The sequence below is a fragment of the Lynx canadensis genome, chromosome A3 (genome assembly GCF_007474595.2).
Source record: "Lynx canadensis isolate LIC74 chromosome A3, mLynCan4.pri.v2, whole genome shotgun sequence".
NCBI lineage: Eukaryota > Metazoa > Chordata > Mammalia > Carnivora > Felidae > Lynx > Lynx canadensis.
Window position 1 is genome coordinate 87537517 of NC_044305.1, and position 18633 is coordinate 87556149.

At 38.1% G+C, this 18633-nt stretch overlaps 1 protein-coding gene across 10 annotated transcripts in view; it reads left to right on the top strand.

Moving 5' to 3' along the window:
- Positions 1–4715: 4715 nt before the first annotated feature.
- Positions 4716–18633, top strand: part of ZNF638 (zinc finger protein 638) — an 86427-nt gene continuing 72509 nt past the window's right edge. For 4 of the 10 annotated variants that reach the window (XM_030310812.2, XM_030310805.2, XM_030310808.2 and 1 more), the window contains exon 1: positions 4716–4828. The gene's annotated coding sequence lies outside the window, so the exon portion shown is untranslated. The remainder of the gene's footprint in view (positions 4829–18633) is intronic. The other 6 variants (XM_030310809.2, XM_030310803.2, XM_030310810.2 and 3 more) reach the window with 3 other exon arrangements.

The following is an 18633-nucleotide window of genomic DNA, read 5'->3' on the forward strand; positions in this document are numbered from 1 at the left end:
CCTTCCCTTACCCCTTTTTATGGTAAGGAAACCAAAATCCAGTGAGGTTAGTATCGGAGCAGGGCTAGAAAGGAAACTTTTGTGATTCCTAATCCAATAAGTATTCAGTGTTCTGTATAGCCATAAGTGGCTTATCAAGATTTGCATGATCTGATCCCTTATACTTCTCTATCCTTATCTTGTCCTTCCTCTGTATCATTCCACCTCAGCTGTGCTGGCCTTCTAGTTATTCCTCAAACATACCCAATGTGCTCCTGTCACAGGGCCTTTGCACTTGATGTGTCCTGTTGGAAACCTCTTCTTCCAGATATCTGAATGACTTTCCCTCACTCTTCCCTTATATCTCTGCTGTCACTTTACCAGAGAGGACTTCCCTGGTGACCATATCTAAAGCATTATCCAGCCACTGCTTTATCATTTTTCCCTTACTTGCTTTATTTCCCTTACTTTATGTTATCACATTATATATTCTTTGTTTATTATTTCTTTCCACTAAAACGCTGTGAAAGCAGGTACCTGATTTTTCTTGACTACTGTATCCTCCAGTATTTAGAGTAGTGGCACAGAGTAAGTATTCAATGTAATGAAAGTCAGTTTGTCATGCCTTTGTTCAAAAGCTTCCCATCTCTTCACAGTAAAAACCAAAGGCCTTGAGATGGTCTTTGTCATGGACTGAATTGTGTCCTCCCAAATTCATATGTTGAAGTCTTAACCCCAGTATGCCTCAGAGAATATGACAGTAGTTGGAGATAGGACCTTAAAGGGTAATTACAGTTAAATGAAGTCATGTGAGTGGGCCCTAATCCAATATTACTGGTGTCCTTATAAGAAGAGGTTAGAGACACTAGAGATGTATATGCATAGAAGAAGCCCATGTGAAGACACAGAAAGAAATTGGCCAACTGCAAACCAAGGAAAGAAGCCTAAGGAGAAACCAAACTTGTCTATACCCTGATCTTGGACTTCTAGCCATCAAATATGTGAGAAAATAAATCTGTTGTTTAAGCCACCCAGCCAGTGATATTTTGGTAATGGCAACCACAGCAGACTAAAATAGCCTGGTTCCCCTCCACCTCATCTCCTGTGTCCCCTCTTACTCATGCTATTGCAACTTCTTTGGCTTTCTTGCAGTTTCTCAAGTATGCCAAGATGGCCTTCACCACAAGAATTTTTGTATTTTATGTTCACCTTTCCTAGGCTGCTCTTCCTCCCAGATTTCTCTAGTGCTTATTTATACACTTCAGTCAGTTTTCTGCTCACATGCTGCCTTCTTAGTCATGCCTTTTTTTTTTAAGTGTATTTATTTATTTTGACAGAGAGGGAGAGAGAGAGAGAGCGCGCGTGCTTGTGCACAAGTGGAGGAGGGGCAGAGAGAGAATCCCAAGCAGGCTCCATGCTGACAGCATGGAGCCAACATGGAGCTTGAACTCACAAGCCATGAGATCATGATGACCTGAGCCAAAATCAAGAGTTGGGTGCTTAACTGACTGAGCCACCCAGTGGCCCCATGCTTTTTTTTTTTTTTTAAAGAAGTTTGTTTGCTTATTTATTTTAGAAGTAATCTCTATACCTACCCAACGTGGGGCTCGAACTCATGAACCTGAGATCAATGTTGAATGTTTTATTGACTGAGCTAGCCAGCCACCCCTGGGTCATGCTTTCTTGACCATCCTATTTAAATCACAGCTTCTGTTACTTCCTTATTCCCTCTGTCCTGATCTTCCTTGGTTTTCTCCAAAGCAAGTACCAATCTGACATACCATATATATTCTTGTTTATTGTCTGTCTCCCCCATCTAGGCTGTATATGCCATGAGGGCATGAGTTAGTGTTGCCTTCTGGTTTGTCACTGACTCTTTGGTGCCAGAAGAGTTCCTGGAACAGAGGAGGACCTCAAATAATAACCTCAGTTAATGAATGTTAAAAATGGTCCTGGAATATAGGTAGACAGATAAGTAAGACAGACTAGAAGGTCCATGAATCCATTTTATATACGGGAACTTACTCCTTTGTTGTTTGTTTTTTAAAGGGAAGAGCCATTTCAGTGAAGGGGGAAGAAAGTATCATTTTTTAAAATATCTGGAAACTTCATGATTTAATATATTTGGAAGAAAATAAAGTTAGATCTTTACTTCATATCAGAAAAAGAATAAATGTTAGATAAAATATATCTAACTGCAAAAAATAAAATTATGAAATTGTAAACAAAAATTTAGCAAGTTTAGGAGAATTTTTGTATAATTCCTGGGTGTGTATGCTTCTGGGGAGTAGAGTGAGGTTTCTTAGACAGAAAGAATACTCAGAAGTCATAAGAGAAAAGATAGATTTGATTACATTTAAAATTTACAATGGCAAAAGATACTCAGAAAGAAAATATATACCTATTTGACAAAGGGTTAATGTTCCTTCTATACTAAGAATTACCTCCTAATACAAAAGAGACAATCAGCTCATTAGAAATATAAGCAAAGAATATTAGAAGGATTTTTTTTTAAGTTTATTTATTTTTGAGAGAGAGAGAGAGAGAAACAGAGCATGAACAGGGGAGGGGCAGAGAGAGAAGGAGACACAGAATCTGAAGCAGGCTCCAGGCTCTGAGCTGTCAGCACAGAGCCCAACATGGGGCTCCAGTTCACAGACCACAAGATCATGACCTGAGCTGAAGTAGGACACTTAACTGACTGAGCCACGCAGGCACCCCCGAAGGATTTTTTTTAAAGGAGGAAACTCACATGGCCGGTAGATATGAAAGGAGGTCAATAACTTCATACACACATGAACACACACACACACATACACACACATTTTTACTCATTCATTTTGTAATAAAAGTATACACTAATTTTTCTACTGTGTGTCAAGTATTATTATAGGCATTGGAGATAAAGCAGTGAAGAAAACAGGCAAAATATCGAACATCATGGAGCTTATGTTCTAGTGGACAGAGATAAGAAGCAATAAGAAATAAATTATATGGTATGTTAGGTGTAAGTGCTGTAGAAATAAGTAAAAAATGTAAGGGGACAACATAAAAGAAAAAGGAATTTACAAGATTATTTTGCCCAATTCTAGGGAAATGAATTTGGAAACCCAGATAAAATGGATGTTTTTCTAGGAGAATTAAATTGCCAAAATGATTGTGGGGGGGGGGAAGAAATTATAATCAAATTATATATCATAAAACATCTAGATATAGATATATATAAATCTTTAATGTAGCAGTGTAACTATTGGGATTCTAGCCTATAAAAATAAAAAAATATCAGTGGGTAAGGCTGTTTATATACAGCAATGTTTATAGTATCCAAAAGATTGAAAACAACTTCAGTGTCAACAACACGTTGAATAATTGATAATGGAGCCATACTGTGAATATTATCTATTTAAGAAAGAGGACCTATATTGTTTATTTGGAGAAATGTCAGTAATCAGAAAAGGAAATAGCAGGCTAATGTGTAAGTTTTTGGCAAAAAAGAAAAAGAACATTTCCCGTTACATGCAAATAATATGTTTGTGTATGTTTGTATGAATATACAGAAATGTATGGAAGGAAACACTTCAAGACTCAATATTAGTTATTTGGAGTTGGCGTGTTGGCTTTTTTTTTTTTTTTTGGTTTGTTTCCTCTACCAGGATATTTAGTTTGAAATAAAAATGTGGTTAAATATAGTTTGTAAAAAAGACTTTTCTTTCATCTTTTTCTGTGCTTATTTTATTTTTATTTATTAAAAAAATTTTAATGCTTATTTTTGAGAGAGAGAGAGAGAGAGAGAGAGAGAGAGAGAGAGAACGCGAGCGCGCGCGAGAGCATGGTCGCGGAGGGGCAGAGAGTGAGGGAGACCCAGAATCTAAAGCAGTCTCCAAGCTCTGAGCTGTCAGCTCAGAGCCCCACGTGGGGCTGGAACGCAGCAACCACAAGATTGTGAGCCAAAGTCGGACACTTAACCGAATGAGCCGCTTAGGCCCCTCTCTATGCTTATTTTAACGTTAATAAAAGAAACGCATCTGCTGGCTGCTAGGTAAAACTGACACATGAGACGTGGGGCAGGTGGTGTGATTTGTGTGGTATCCTAGGTGAGACTTCTGAGTTTTACCAGATTTTGCCCAACCATTGAGCTTTTATGTTGGTGTAGTAGAGTAAATTAAGTTACTCAAGTTCTCTCAACCCCAAGTTTTTTCATCAGTTAAACGAAGGTTAAAAATATCTAACACACAGGTAGGTTATTTTTATTGTGGAATGACCCATGAAAGGATTTTTCGAGCGTTAAGCTTTCAGCTTAATAAGCTTCAAATCAGTTCTAATTTCCTGATATTTTCAGTGGCTGTGATACCCATCACATCATTGCTAGGGATGCAAAAATAGATTTAAGGCAGGAACATAAAGGCAGGAAAATCTTAACCATACAAAGCACTATGATATCCAGTGCGAAATGAATATTACTGAAGCCAAAAATGGCCAGGGAAGACTTCACGGAGGCGAGACAACACAGATCTTAAAGGTTGCGCAAGATTTGGATGGGACAAGCACAGAGCGGTCAGAGGCAACGATACACTGGGTGCTTGAGAACACGGTGGACTCCTGGAACGCCACACGCGAGAGCGCCCCCTTCCGGAACCAAGCTCCGCTGGCTCCTTTCTTTTGCCTCCGGGCGAGCGCGGTGCCGGCGGTACGCAGGCGCCGGGAGCAGATGAGGGCTCGCAAAGGCTCGATAGACGCGCATGCGTGCAGCTCTCTGGAGGCGGTAGCTTCTTCGGCGTCGAGACTGGAGGCTGAGTGCTAAACTGTGTGGGGCGCAAATGGGATCCGGCTGTTAGTCGGGTAGGCATAGGTAGGACCGCTGCCTTGTGGGGAATAGGGGGCTGGAAGGCGGGAACCCATAGCGTGGGGGTCCTGAGCCTTTCCTGTGAGATCCGGGCCGACTATTGTATCTGTGTCGCAGCGGCTGCGCACAAAATGGCGGCGGGCCGGCGGCGGGGGCGGGAGGAGGTTGGGGGACCCCCGGGATGAGAAGGAAAGCTTGGCTGCCCCGCTACCGCGTCCGTTCACCTTGCTGCCCTGGAGGGCCGGGTCGGGCACCCGTGCTAGGACATTGCTTCTGGAAGAGCCGCCCGACGCCGTTGCATTGGGCCGAGGAACAAGAACAGCCCTTTGGCAGCGCTGTGGCGGCCCCTTCCCCATCGGCGCAGGGCCTGCCGAGGCCGCGCCGGGCCTGACAGCCAGAGGAAGCGGTGGTGCGGGAGCACCGACGAGGGAGTAACCTTTCCCGTCGGGCCTTGAAGAGAGGCGGTGGAGCTTGAGCTGAGCCCTGTGGCGAGCGACGTTATGCAAGGAGCGTGGAGAGAACATGTTTGTGTTTGGGGCTGGGGAAGGGGGAGTTGGGATGAAGGGAGAATGTTAGATCCAGCGGCTTTTGCTGGTTGCTGTTTCCGCCTTTCGCGGGTATGAAAGCAAAGAAAATGTCACCTCTGTGCGGGATACGGGGAACCATAAATGATTCTGATACTTATTTACAAATTTCTCAAAGGAATCGCGAATACGGATCTTTAGTGGTTTACTTGTGTGTGATTCCTAGGCTCAGTCCCCTTCTGTTAAAGGTGGGGGGAGAATGTATACCACACAGTTGGATCCTTGAGGACGTTTTGAACAGATCTTCTGTTGTTTGAGATAATTGCGAACGAGGGAGACTTTTGTTAGTACAAAATCTTTAATTGAACTAGACAGTGACGGCTGCCTCAAGCTAATTTTTCTTAATCTTAAACATTTACTCTAGGGTGAAGTTGGGGGCGGGGAGGGTTAAACCCTATTTTAATCTGAAGGATTTCTGAAGCAAAACTTGTTACCAGGATCTGGCAACTTAAGTTCATTCAAATTCTTTTTCTAACCGGCTTTAGAATCGTGCACGAAAAAATTTATTCGTTTCTATCCTTCATCTGTTGTAAAGGGTTGACTTACATGTCAGGGATATTTGCTGACTCAAATTTGCAGTTAGAATTGAAAAATTGGAAAAATTAATTTGTAAAAAAAGGTTAATGAAACTTATACAGAAAAATAAATGCATACTTTACATTATTCCAGCATAGCTTTAATTTTATTAGGCATTCCAGACTTTTTTAATGTTGCATTCTTTTCTTTCAATATGACAACATTTCATATACATTTTATTTTGTATCCCCATACTCTGTAATATGCACTTTTAAGTGATGTGGACTCCAACATGTTAATACGGTAAAAATATGCTGGGCCGTTCCCTGCTTGGTTATTGGAATCTAGTTCAGAAAAAGGTAAAACATTTGGAAGAAAATCACAAAATCTCATTGGTTCCTATTAACTAGTTTCAGAATGTTTTTATTAGTGTTACATATATGTTACCTTGAATATTGGTTATATTTTAGTCTTGTAATCTCTTCTTTTTGTGTCTTGGAGAGTGTGTATAGCGGATACTCTTGTTTAAAAAAAAAGCTTATTATAGTCGGTGATCAGTTTGTGTTTCAGGGCTGTCCTAAAGATTTTCTCTTGGGAGCTTTTCAGAGGTGATCTCTGGAAATTTTCTTTTTATGTAGTGAAAGAAAATAAGAGATAATTTAGTGAAAAGAGAATAGGCTTTGGAATCAGATCTGGATTCAAATCCCTGTTTTTTTCTTACTGTATGTGTAAGATTTTGGATAAGTTATTTTAGTCTTACTTAACTTTTGTTTTCTTATCTGTAAAATGGTGATAATACTACTTCCTGCTTGGGATTGTTGTGAGAATTAAGTGAGATCGTTAGCTGTTACTTTTATTACAAGTTTTTCAGTCTTAAGGAAGCATCTTTTGTTTGAAGATTGTTTCCTGGGGATATTCCCTTTTAGTTAAAAAGAGGCTTAAAAGAATTCAGATTAAATTGATAGAATTTTGGAGCTGAAAAATCAGCTAATCTTTCATTAAAATATTTGGTGTATCTATAAATTTTATATATGCCTCTCTTGTAACCACTTATATTGTTGATTGTTTATCTTTGTATCTGTCCCAGTGACTGGTATGTATTCAGTACTCATGTGTTGAGTGAATGAACTCAGCTGGTACTTGCTAGAGCCTGGGTAAGATCCTGAGCCTTTGGAGTCCAAATTGTGTTCTTTCTAACATGACTTGACTTAATGTGTACCAGTCAAAGTTTGAATAAATCTGTCCAAATTCTTCATAACATGCTTTAGATACTAAGAATTAGTGCTTCCAGTATGAGTACCCAGTGACATAGTTTGGGCTGTTTGGACTGTTTTGCAAGGAAAGAGCAGCTACTGAATGTTGACATGTAGTGGTTTCGACCTCCTGCACGTTGAAAGTAATTGTTTGTGGTCAAAGCCAGTAAGCCCCTGCTTGTATTCAACTTTACTTTTTTATTACTTCAACTTTGTTTACTGTAGTCTGAAATTTGTGGCTGAGAATGAAAATGGACAATAGGTATATGAAAGATACGACAGTAATGGAAAGGAAGAAGGTGAGGTGTAGAAATAAAACATAGCTATAATAATGATCAGTGAGGGTCAAGAACAAGAGTTTTGTAATGAGAAGAAAGTTCAGGGAGTACAGGAGAGTTTTAAGGTACACATGTTTTGATATTCATGATTACCTTGGGCACATACATTTTGGGTTATTTTCAACTCTTGAACTCCTTAAATATCAAAATAATTATTGTTCGAGTCTTTTAAGTTTTTACATTTTTTTCCTACCTGATTTCCACAGTCTTCATTTTATTAAACTTTCAGCTAATATCCTTATTGTCTTGTTGTTGAGTGAATGTTGCCAACTTCATTTTCCTTTGAATTTCTTCCCTTTGTTTAGAAAACTTTTTATTGTGGAAAATTTCAAACATGTATAACAGAGAGTATTATGTAATGATTCACCCGTGTACCCATCTTCAATAATTGCAAGCTAATGCTCAATCATGTCTCTACCTTCCACCCTATTACTGTTTTTTTTAAAAAAATTAAAAAAAATTTTTTTAATGTTTATTTTTGAGAGAGAGAGAGAGAGAGACCGACTGAGCATGAGTCGGGGAGGGGCAGAGAGAGAAGGAGACACAAACTGAAACAGGCTCCAGGCTCCGAGCCACCACCACAGAGCTTGATGTGGGGCTCAAACTCAGGAACCATGAGATCGTGACCTGAGCCGAAATCGGGCACTTAACCTACTGAACCACCCAGGCACCCCTCCACCCTATTATTTTTAAGCAAATTCCATGTCATTCATCAGTTTATAGTTCAAAGTTTTTCTTTAAAATGCTTAGAGAAAAGCATATTTATTGCTCCTAAAGTAACAATTTCTTAATGTCAGATAGTATTCAGATTTCCCCAATATTTTCATACACCATACTCGTGGTGTATATATACATATACATACACTATATACACAGTGTATAGTTTCTATTTCAACTACTATATTGAAATTTTCATAAGTTACCCAAGTCTTAATAAAAGAAACAGGGATTTACCTATTTCTTTTTTTTGTTTTAATTTTTTTAATGTTTATTTTTGAAAGAGGGAGAGAGACAGAGCATGAGTGGGGGAAGAGCAGAGAGAGAGGGAGACATAGAATCTGAAGCAGGCACCTAGCTCTGAGCTGTCAGAGCAGAGCTGGACGTGGGGCTTGAACTCACAGACCATGAGATCATGACCTGAGCCAAAGTCAGATCCTCAACGGACTGAGCCACCCAGGCGCCCCAAGCAATCTACCGATTTCTTAAGTAAAGCATTTCGTTTGCTATCTTAACATTTTTTGAGTACCTACTGTGAGTCAGAAGGTGTAATTTCGCCAGGAGGTATAAATTAATTGTCACATCACCATTCTGAAGTGGTATTGTTTTTATTCCTATTTTTCACATGATGAAACTGAGGCTTGAGTTAACCAGATTGCTGAGGGTCACATTTTTAGCACTCAACAGGACCAGAATTAATACATTGAGTTTAAGTTTTTAAAAAACACTATGTTACATTAGTGTTAAATTTTACTTATGGGAGTTAACCAATTTTGTATGAAGTAATTCACTGGAACCCCTCCTAGCAGGGTGGATATCTTCAGATTAGTTGAAATGTCCCCAAAGATGAGATTATTATGAATTGCATAATAGGCTGACTAATAGTCAATAGGGAGTGAGCATGATGCAGAAAAAGAAAAACAAAAATGTGTTTAGGGCTGATGCTCTTTTATCGTGTTACATGTTTTGCTTGTTTTCTGCTTGTTGCCTTACTTGCTTATGGGTTTTTTTCTTGGTATATGATTAAGGAGATAGTCCTTAGATAGTCTGGTGTTAGACTTAAAAGATTGGGTCATTAACTTATTGAATGAATTAAATCTCTGACAGAAATTCCTGTCTCTCCTTACTTCCCTGTCCCTTCTTTCCCTTCTGTTGGAAGGCAGCTATGCTTACCACTATACCACCAACGCTCTTTCCCTTCTATTGTACACATACACACATGGTGATTTTTTTCCTGAACTGTTTGAGAGTAAGTTGCATATATTGTACTCCTTTACCTTAGTTTATTTCCTAAGAACAGGTTGTTTTCTTTTGCTATTGCTATTTCCTCTACTGTTTCTTTTGAACTATTAGTCATAGTAATCAACCTCAATTTAACATTGATAAAATTCTTTAGTCTACCATCTTCTGATTTTGTCAGTTGGCCCAATAGTGTTCTTGATAGCAGTTTTTTTTTTTCCCCTCTCCAATACAGGACCAGTCTAGAATCAGATGATTGCATTTAATTGTCATGTCCTTTAGTCTTTTTTACTCTGGAACATTTCCATAGCCTTTCTTTGTATTCTGTGAAGTTGACATTTCTGAAAAATATAGCTTGCTTGGTTTCTTTTTCTGTTCTTTTTACTTTAAAAAAAATTTTTTTTTTAATGTTTATGACAGAGAGACCGAGCATGAGCAGGGAAGGGGCAGAGAGAGAGGGAGACACAGAATCCAAAGCAGGCTCCAGGCTCTGAGCTGTCAGCACAGAGCCTGACGCTGGGCTTGAACTCACCGTGAGATCATGACCTGAGCTGAAGTTGGACACTCAACCAACTGAGCCACCCAGGCGCCCCTTTTTTTTCTTTTTAATAGAACATTTCTCATTTTGGATTTGTCTGATGTTTCCTCTTGATTAGATTGAGATTATGTGTCCCTGGCCAGAAAAATCGCCTAAGTGATGCTGTGTCCCCATGGTATCAAATCTGGAGGTACATGATGTCCATCTGTCTGCCATGGATGATAATATTGTTTGATCATATATTCAGTCAAAATGTTTGACTCCTCCCCGCCTTGAACTAATTAATTTGTAAAGACGCATTTTAAGAATATGTAAATGTCCTACTTAGCAGAATTTCCCTCTGGATTTAACATGCGTAGGTGATTCTTGTCTGAACCAATCTTTACCAATATAGTTATAAAATGAATTTTCAAGTCAGCAGTCCCTCTACATTTGCATTGATTGGTATGGAGTTATGGATTCTTGTTTTTTTCAGTGGTTTATAATTTATTGTCCAGTTTTTTTCTTGTTTTTCCTCATTTCATATTTATGTATCTTGTCTTGCACAGTGAAAGCCCTGGTTCTCAGCACTATCAAAACATTTACTTTTTTGTTTCATCCTATGATATATCTAAAGTAATTGAAGAATTACTTCACTGATGTCACTACCAAAGAAAAATCCCAAAACAAACTACTAAAAAGAGTAAAAATTTGTTTGTAGTTCTATCTTTCTCTTAGCTACTCTCAAACCGACGATATATATATATTTAATAGTGGGTTCATAAAGTACTTGAGTTAATTTTTATTCGACAGTGGCTTACGGTATTCATTTGAAAAATGTATTAGTTCGCTTTCAGTTTTAGATTTTTTCCCTTCTTCCATCCTTGTTTTAATTTTTTTTTTAAATGTTGACTGTTAACATGCTTAGGCATTTGACCAAATAGTTTAGGTATGCTTAATTGAAGATTTTGGAAACCCTATTAGACAGAGATGTACCCTTTGGCTAGTATACTTCATGAAAACGAACAGCGTAGTGGCAGGGAGGGCAGGTTATGCCTCAGAACAATTGCATCTGGGTAGTGAATGTCTTCAATATTGTATTTACCTCTTGGTCCTGCTGGCCTCTGTTATATGGGCTTTATTTTGTTTCAGTGTTGTGCTTTCTCACTAAAGCAGTAATATATGCATTTGAGTTAAAAAAAAATGTTTATTCATTAATTTTGAGAGAGGGAGAGAGAAAGAGCACGTGCAGGGGAGGGGAAGAGAGAGGGAGGGAGAGAGAGAAAATCACAGGCAGGCACTGCGCTCAGTCTCACAACTGTGAGATCATGACCTGAGCTGAAATCAAGAGCTGGATGCTTAGCCCAGTGAGTCACCCAGGTGCCCGTAGTAGCATTTGTTTTTTGTTTTTAATTTTTTTTAACGTTTATTTATTTTTGAGACAGAGAGAGACAGAGCATGAATGGGGGAGGGGCAGAGAGAGAGGGAGACATAGAATCTGAAACAGGCTCCTGGCTCTGAGCGGTCAGCACAGAGCCCGACGCGGGCTCGAACTCACAGACCACGAGATCGTGACCTGAGCCGAAGTCGGACACTTAACCGACTGAGCCACCCAGGCGCCCCCGTAGTAGCATTTGAAATTTATCAACATCCACTACTTTCCTCATTTCTAGTTTTGTTTTATTTTATTGTATTGTATTGTATTTTACATTTATTTATTTATTTATTTATTTATTTATTTATTTATTTATTTATTTATTTATTTATTTATTTATAGCGAGAGTGGGGGAGAGGGGCAGAGGGAGAGAGAATCTTAAGCAGGCTCCACACTCCGCACAGAGCCTGATGCAGGGTTCCATCCCACCACCCTAGGATCATGATCTGAGCTGAAATCAAGAGTCAGACTCTCAATTGACTGAGCCACCCAGGTGCCCCTCATTCTAGTTCTAAAAACAGTTCCAGGAAAGATTTCTTGATTCCAGCTTGGGTCAGGAGGTTTCTCTTGGGCTAATGAATTACATTTGTTGATGCTAGCTAGCAAGGTAAGCAGGCCCACCAATGCACATGTCAGGGAGGCATCATTTACTGTGAATGCAGTGTTGTCTTCACCCATTTATGTATGCAGTGCTTCAAAAAGTATATCTAATTATATTCATCCTGTTTAGCAAAAAGTCGTTTTCCTGGAAATAGTAACTATTGAATCATTGCTATATGAGGTGATTAATACTTGGTTCTTGTGGTGATCTGTTCCTAGCATTGTACGTTAGCAAGTTGAGCTTCCATTTTTTTTCAAATATGGAATCATGAGGTTTATCACTCCTTTCAAGTGGCAGTGAAGTTTGTGATGCCCTCCATGATACCAAATAATGTTTCTAATTGTCTACTCATTCTGTTTCTTTGACAGTTTCCTTGAGGTACCTCATTGTGGCATTTTAATTTCGAGGGATACTCTCTATTCACACTTGTGGCACCTTTGGAGTTATGACTTGCATATCTTTTGTGAGACAGGAAGGGACAGAAAATGGTAGAAAAGAGGCTGAGTGGATCCGTATGTATGCCAGAAGAGATTAGCTGATTGACATTTAAACTGAGGAAAGCATAGAATGACACGTACTCCCTGTTGTGTTAACTGACCAGTGTAATACCTGTATTCTCAGGTGTGAAAGTGGATTTATATGTTGTGAGACCATCACTCTAACAATAATACCAAATGAGGTGTGTGGGTATATATATCTAGGAAAATAATGGTAGTTTATATAAACTTTATGTAAAGATTATAGAATACTAAAACGAACAAAAAGAGATTGTAGAAAACTTTTTTCTGAATGTAATGAGGGTGATTTTTCTTTATTGGGGGGTGATAATGAACACTTACTACTTTTGTATAGTTAGAAAAAGCAAAGCTATAAAATTTACATTTTACATGGAAAGATACTGAGAGGAATTATAGGTTCTAGTTATGATCTTGCAACTTAGTTCTGAGGCTTTACTTAATCTGTAAAAACTGGTATCCCCTTGCTCACAGGGTTTTTGTGAGGCTCCAGTGAGATAATGAATATTAAAAGTGTTTTGTAAACTGAAGTAGTATAAAGTTCAAGTTTGGGGTTTGATGTGCATTTTTCATTATGAATCTAGTGTAATCATTATGATGTGGCTGACTAATTTTTTTTTTAACGTTTATTTATTTTAAGAGGTGCAGAGAGAAGGGGAGAGAGAATCCCAAGCAGGCTCTGCACTATCAGCCCAGAGCCAGATGTGGAGCTCAATTTCATGAACCTCGATATCATGACCTGAGCCAAAATCAAAAGTCAGACTCTTAACCAGCCACCCAGGTGCCCCCTGACTAATTTTTGATGATGCTTTTAAATTTCTGGATTTCTGATTTCTTTACCGGTATCCATAAAGAAAATAAAGGATTCCCTTTCTTATGAAAGATTACATTAGAATAATAGGTAGTTCTTGATTGTCCTTGGTAATGGACATCTCAGACCTTATGGGATCTAGTGGCAATATCTTTTTAATCCATCAAGCCATTTCTTCATGCCTGCCTCGAGAACTCAGTTCCTATTACATGTTTCTTTTCTTTTTTTTTTAATATGAAATTTATTGTCAAATTGGTTTCCATACAACATCCAGTGCTCATCCCAAGAGGTGCCCTCTTCAGTGTCCATCACCCACCCTCCACCCCACCCCCCATCAACCCTCAGTTTGTTCTCAGTTTTTAAGAGTCTCTTATGTTTTGGCTCCCTCCCTCTCTAACCTTTTTTTTTTCCTTCCCCTCCCTCATGGTCTTCTGTTAAGTTTCTAAGGATCCACATAAGAGTGAAAACATGGTATCTGTGTTTCTCTGTATGACGTATTTCACTTAGCATAACACTCTCCAGTTCCATCCATGTTGCTACAACAGGCCATATTTCATTCTTTCTCATTGCCACGTAGTATTCCATTGTGTATATAAACCACAATTTCTTTATCCATTCATCAGTTGATGGACATTTAGGCTCAAATGTTTCTAAAAGAATTTTTATGTTTGACATTTAGTTGAATATTTGTTGTGTCAGAGTGGCAAGTTTCAGTTCTTAAAAGGGCATAGAAAAGAGTTACCTGCTACTTGTCACAATAGAATTTTTTCGGGAGTTCAGAATGTTTTGTGACCAATAAATATCCTGGTTTTGAAAAAATATTAAATATAGGAAAATAAAAGTTAATTGAAAATAGTATAGTTCTAGTTTCATACAGTAAAGTTTGGTGTACTTTCCTCCCCTTCATATCCATGCTTGTATTTACATACACAAACTTGAAAGAAATTATATCAAAATACGAATTCATTCTACATGACGGTCTTATTGGTAAGGATTTAATTTGCTACTTTTTGTTTTCTGTAAAAAGCATGTTACTTATATAATCAGGAATAAAACTTACTTTAAAGAATTTATATTTAATTGCAATTTTTTCAAAGGAGTGTTAATAATTAAGAACTCAGATCTTTAAAAAAAAAATTTTTTTTTAATGTGTATTCATTTTTGAGAGAGACAGAGCACAAGGATGAGAGGGAGACACAGAATCAGAAGCAGGCTCCAGGCTCTGAGCTGTCAGCACAGAGTCCAACGCGGGGCTTAAACTCACAAATTGCAAAATCATGACTTGAGCCAAAGTCATTTAACCACCTGAGCCACCTGGGCACCCCAAGAACTCAGATCTTAACTCAAGTTCTTCTAAGTTAGTTTAATGATTTCGTAAATTGACTATCCATAAATTACAGTAGGTGAACAAACCTGTTTATGGCTAGAGTTCAGTTATCCAGAAAATGGCATATTCTCTAATAGTTATGGTTAATAGAGATTATACTTACTATGTCAGGCATTTGTTCTGAGTTTTGGGGTATCACTTGTTACTTTGTATAAATTCTGTGGTAGTCCCAAAACTTACAAAGTACTGTCAAATCAGTGAATTCCATTGTTGGTGAAACCACTTGAGTTTCTTTACTTCTGATAGCAGATTTGGAGAACAAGGATTCTCTTACATTTCCTGTTTTTGGGTTACAGACCAGTTTGACTTCAGACAGATGTGATGGTAATACTACATATTTATATATGTAATACTATTATACAAGTGTTTTACTTTTAACATTTTATGTTTTGTCCATATACCAATTTAAAAAATGAAAATGGGTGTGTGGGTGGCTCAGTGGGTTAAGTGTCAGACTTCAGCTCAGGTCATGATCTCGCGGTTTGTGAGTTTGAGCCCTGCAGCTGGGAGTCTGGAACCTACCTCAGATTCTGTCTCCCTCTCTCTGCCTCTCCCCCCACCCCCGTCTCTCTGTCTCTGTCTCTGTCTCTCTCAAAAATATTAAAAAAAAAAAAAAAGAAAACATCTTGAAGGGTTTTGTATCTACTAGTTCATGTCTGTAGGGTATGCCCTACCAAGGATGTTTAATATCATTCCTTTTTACAGCTGCAAAATATGAATATACCATAGTTTATTCAACCAGTTTCCAGTTTCTGCAAACCCTTTTAACTGCAGAGGTGTGAAAAGGGAAACTTCCAGATTTTTAACTGTATTTTTTAATGTTTTTTAAAAAAATGTTTTAATGTTTATCTTAGAGCACGTGGGGGAAGGGCAGAGAGAGAGAGGGAGACACAGAATCCAAAGCAGGCTCCAGGCTCTGAGCTGGTCAGCACAGAGCCTGATGCGGGGCTTAAATCCATGAAATCATGACCTGAGCCACCTAGGCACCCCTAACTATATTTTATCATTTTGGTTTCTCTAATTCTTAGGAAACGTTAACTCCATCTTAAAAACTGAGTGTTAGCTTTGTGAAGAAAGGGATCGTTTCTGGCTTAATAGCCTTGCTACTTCCTTACCTAGACCAGCATTGTCAAAGTATTGGTCAAGTGGATGAGTAACAGTTGGATTTGGAGTTACTCTGATGTATTTATTGCTAAGAAGACAGTTTCTCTAAGTTTTTTAGGAGTACCTAGCTTTTTTTTTTTTTTTTTTTTAGATATCTCAAATGGTCTGATAGTTGATTTTGGAATTTTATCCTCCTGAATCTGTTGAAGATGGTAAATTCCTGTGCTTCATTTTGTTGTTAGCATTTGCCTTAAGTAGTTGTACCTTGAGGCATCATTGGTAGGGCTGAAGTTTAAACAAAATGAAGGGGAGAAAGTTAAGCAGCAAAGAAAAGGATGCTGATTGGTAGAGCTTGCCTGTCCTTAAATTAGAGTTGAAGAAATGAGGCTTGAGAATTCTATAATTGCCAAAAGGAAGTTTATAATACCTTATAAGTAGAAAGCTTAAACTATAAATACAAGAGCCTTTTTGGTCATAACATTTTATTTGCAGTGAATGTGAATGATAGTTTTAAGAGAAGATTAAACAATAACTTTCCTAAATGATTAAAAATGCACTTATATTTATAAAAAATTAAGCAAATGAAATACAAATATACTCCTTAAATTTCATTTACAGAGAAAATAAAAGGTTACTTAAAATTTTTTTAACTATTGAAGATATGTGGGGCACCTGGGTGGCTCAGTTGGTTAATGGTAGCCTAAGGTGTTTGATGATTTTACATTAGTGGATTACTGTCTGAAAATGTTACTAAATGCAAACTAAGATGAAAACACACTAGATTTAGACCAGGTCTGAAATTCAGAAGGAGTCTTGGGATAAAAGAAGTATTGGCTTCAAGTTCAGAAGGATTAAATTTGTTCTTAGGAAGGAGGTTAGTTGAAGAGACCTATTGAAAGAGTGACATTTGCTTATAATGATGGATTTTCTGGGATATGCATACAGGAGAGAAACTTTCTTACCTCAAGCCATCAGCAACTCCAGGAATCAGAATGCAAAATAAATAACTATGACTAAACAAGACCCTCATTTGTCTTATCAAGAGAGAAGGGAGAACAGTCTCTTTGGGAGAACCAGGGCTGTTAATTTATTACTATATCTTATATTAGATTTCACATTGGGATTAACTGTGTATAGGAGGTCGTGTGTGTGTGTGTGTGTGTGTGTTTTAAGGCTCCTAAATGGAAACAAGCCAAACCTCTGCTTACTGAGAATTTAAATTTAAATTAGGAAAAGGCCTTTTTATTTTTATCTTCGTGTATATTGCACATTGTTTTGTGAATATTGAATATTGAATGTTTCCGGACTGATATTCATGACTACTACACTGATGCAGATATGCCAGTTGTTTAAACACGGAAATAATTCTACCAGTAAGTAGCTGCTATCCCAAGGGTGGACCTCCATTTCCCCCACTCTTTTAGTTCCTCCCTGAGGACTGCCCCCCTCTCTCAAACCCTCCTCCCCCCGCCCCGCTTTGTGTTACAGCAACTAAAAGCTTAAGGAGGGTGGAGGAAGGGGAGGGGCACAGGAACCTGGCTGCATACTATAAGTCACAATTTACTGTACTTGTTACTCATTGCTTGTTAGCAATTACTAAATATTTCAAATATCACCTCTGGGTATATGCATGAAGAAAACTCAAATTGAGGAAGCACAAAATGAAAAAAGGTTTTTGATAAACAACAGGGCATCTCAGAGCCTTTTAATTCAATATATAGTAGGCATCATGTCCCTCTAGGAAGAGTAACTAGTGCATGCATTTCGGACTTTCTTGACCAGGGACTTTGTTTGGAACTTGTTTGCGAAGTCCTACAATCTTACGGGATAGTAATTTCTGCAGAATACAGTTTGTGAAGGTCTGCTGTCTTGCATTCTGTAAATGTATACATGTATCAGTGTAAGGCAGTGCTAGGCACTTAGGAAATAGGTAAGTTTTTAATAGATACCTCTAAATCATGAGATGATTAGATGACTGATTGAAATGTGTTCCTTTTTGGTTTTCTTATGGGGAGAAACAATATTTGGGATAATTTGTGTTCCTAAAGTTGTGAGTGGAGTCTTAACCGGTTAATAAGGAAAATGGTGCTGAAAGAGTTTGAGTAACTAGATGACAAACTGCTTATGTAAGAGAACATTGTTCTTGGAAATATTTCTATTTTGTAGAAAGTAGACACAGTTTAATATGATTTGTTTAAAAAGACCTGGAGTTTGTTATAAATGAACATTATTCACAGAGAATTGGGTATCATTGTTTTAGTAAACTTCTGTCTGCTGCTTGTATCTGTTGAATTAGAAGCCTGTGCAATTTTTGTTGTAGTGTTGTGTTTCATCCTAATTTGAAAATTAATCTATGTCTGTTAATAATGAGGACTTTGGATGTGATCATTCAAACAGCTTAACAAATAGTTGATGGTATTTTAAGTAGGAGTAGGGTTATATGCTTGGAAAATAAACATGCTTTAAAAAGTTTTTTAATGTTTATTTGAGAGAGAGAGAACGTGCGTGAGCATTTGCAAGGCAGAGGAAGGGCAGAGAGAGGAAGACAGGCTTGAAGCTGGCTCTGTACTGACAGCAGAGTGCCGATGCAGGGCTCCAACTCACAAACTGCGAGATCATGACCTGAGTGAAGTCAGATGCTTAACTGACAGAGCCACTCAGGTGCCTCAATAAATATATACTTTTAATTAATGGTTGATAGTTGAAAAAGACAACACAGACAAACGCAAAAGCACAGTAAAATGGAGGAGTCCCAAATGGTACAAGCAACAAACAAGAGTTTGTTGGAATACTC